The 2,968-nt window shown below is 45.1% G+C and overlaps 1 pseudogene; it reads right to left on the bottom strand.

Moving 5' to 3' along the window:
- Positions 1–2,648, bottom strand: part of LOC112071266 (kin of IRRE-like protein 1) — a 21,098-nt pseudogene extending 18,450 nt beyond the window's left edge.
- Positions 2,649–2,968: the final 320 nt, after the last annotated feature.

Genomic DNA, 2,968 nt, shown 5'->3' with positions numbered 1-2,968 from the left:
GTAGGTTAGAAGGATTACTTTATTCCTATCCTAGTATTCCTTAAAAGAGGTTGGGTTCAGGGTGTTCCGGAAGGTGTGATTGACTCCGCTGACCTGGCGTCGTGAGGGAGTTTGTTCCACCATTGGGGTGCCAGGCAGCGAACAGTTTTGACTGGGCTGAGCGGGAGGACAATCACATCATATCTAATTGGTCAGACTCACATGTACGTTGACCAGGATGCTGAGGTTGGTGTGTCCACAGGTTAAAAGACTGAGCAGGAGACAGGCTCGGTTGGAAGGAATGGTCTGCTGTGGTCACAAACACACTGTCTCTCACCCTCCAGGAGAACACCACCCTTTCGCCCACCTGAGAGAGACACACAGGTGGAACAGTCTCATCAACACATACTGATCTTATACGTCACAATATCATAGACACACACTAACAGACACACTAACAGAACACACTAAACAGACACACTATCAGACACAAACCAGACACACCAACATACACACTAACAGACACACCAACAGACACACTACAGACAACACCAACAGACACCACTATCAGACACACTAACAGACACACTATCACATGTAGTATTCACTACACCACACTAACAGACACACCAACAGACACACTATCACAGGTAGTATTCCATAGACACACCTTAACAGACACACCAACAGACACACTAACATACACAACTAACAGGACACACTATCACAGTAGTATTCACTAGACACACTTAACAAACACACCCAACAGACACACCAACAGACACACCAACAGACACACTATCACAGGTAGTATTCACTAGACACCAAAAAAAAAAGACTAACGAAATGGGGAGGGACTACTTGAACTTGTCCAATAGGAAATGCTTGTTTTTGTATTCTGTTGCAAGGTATTTTGTTATGTTTTGCTGCTACAGTGCACACTACTGAACATCACCCAGCAAACACACTACTGAATACCACCCATAAAAACACATACTGAAATACCACCTAGCAAACACACTACTGAATATCACCCATCAAACACACTACTGAATACCACCCATAAAACACACTACTGAATAACCCCCATCAAACGCACTACTGAATACCACCCATCAAAAACACACTACTGAATACCACCCATAAAAACACACTACTGAATACCACCTAGCAAACACACTACTGAATACCACCCATAAAACACACTACTGAATACCACCCATAAAACACACTACTGAATAACCCCCATCAAACACACTACTGAATACCACCCATCAAACACACTACTGAATACCACCCATCAAACACACTACTGAATACCACCCAATAAACACACTACTGAATACCACCCAATAAAACCACTACTGAATACCACCCATCAAACCACTACTGAATACCCCCATCAAACACACTACTGGAATACCCCCATCAAACACACTACTGAATACACCCCATAAAACCACTACTGAATTTACCACCCAATAACACACTACTGAAATACCACCCAAGATAAACACACTACTGGAATACCACCATCAAAACCACTACTGAATACCCCCCATCAAACACACTACTGAATACCACCCAATAAAACACACTACTGAATACCACCCAATAAACACACACTGAATACCACCCATCAACACACTACTGAATACCACCCATCAAACACACTCTGAATACCCCCCATCAAACACACTACTGAATACCCCCCATAAAACACACTACTGAATACCACCCATCAAACACACTACTGAATACCACCTAATAAACACACTTACCAACAGACGTCCCACTGACCGGATTGCCCATGATGGGGATGTTGGCGGCTGGCCTGGCAGTGTAAGGTGATCTCCTCTCTCCCTCCAGGACAGACTGCAGGCGCCATGGATAGGTTCACCTTGGGGGGGTCTGCAGGGAGGGAGAGGAAGGGAAGGGAGGAAGGGAAGGAAGGAAGGAAGGAAGGAAGGAAGGAAGGAAGGAAGGAAGGAAGGAAGGAAGAAGGAAGGAATGTACATGTACACCTGCAGCACACGGTACCTGGGTCACGCTGAGACGTAGAAAATAAATACATTTAAATGAAGATGTATGAAGATAGCAGCACATTATACATCTGAGAAAACTAACACACATTTTCATTCACCTAGAGAAACAGTCTCTCATAACATCATATACAAGGGGCATTCCAAACACTAGATGGCAGACCACAAGTCTGGAAGCACCCTTGAATTATGACATCATCGATTTGGATTCCAAAGGGGACAAAAGTATTGGTCTAGATTACATCATCTCTGTCTGCCTCTACCTACCAGCAGCATAGCAACCATCAGAACCAGCAGCATAGCAACCATCAGAGAGGTGAACGCCAAGGAGCACAATTCATGTATATGTGTGTGTGTATGTGTATGCGGACTTACCTTGCGAGCGTATGTGTGTACTCGTGTGTGTGTGTGTGTGTGTGTGTGTGTGTGTGTGCTCTCACCCTTGAGGCCCTCTCCGATGCCCAGTGCTAGTCCATCCTTGGTCCACTGTACGATGCCGCTGTAGTTGAAGACGACACAGGACAGAACCACCCGCCCCCCCAGAACAACAGACTGGTCTGCTGGCTCCTGAGAGAACCTCACAGTCCACACTGTCACAGAGACAAAGATAAAGACATGGTTAAGCATGTGAGTGTGTGTGTGTGTGTTCATGAGAGATAGCATGACAAATGATCTTTACTCTACACAAATGTGTAAACACACTAACATATACGGTAGCCCCATTGGGCTCCCGACTGGTGTAGCGGTCTAAGGCACTGCATCTCAGTGCAAGAGGCGTCACTACAGACCCTGGTTCGATTCCAATCTGTATCACAACCGGCCATGATTGGGAGTCCCATAGGGCCGCTCACTATTGGCCCAGCATCATCCGGGTTAGGCAGTCATTGTAAATAAGAATTTGTTCTTAACTGACTTGCCGAGTTAAATGTTTAAATTTTTTTAAATAC

The sequence above is a fragment of the Salvelinus sp. IW2-2015 genome, unplaced genomic scaffold (genome assembly GCF_002910315.2).
Source record: "Salvelinus sp. IW2-2015 unplaced genomic scaffold, ASM291031v2 Un_scaffold1566, whole genome shotgun sequence".
Taxonomy (NCBI): Eukaryota; Metazoa; Chordata; class Actinopteri; order Salmoniformes; family Salmonidae; genus Salvelinus; species Salvelinus sp. IW2-2015.
This window is presented reverse-complemented; position numbering and strand designations above follow the sequence as displayed.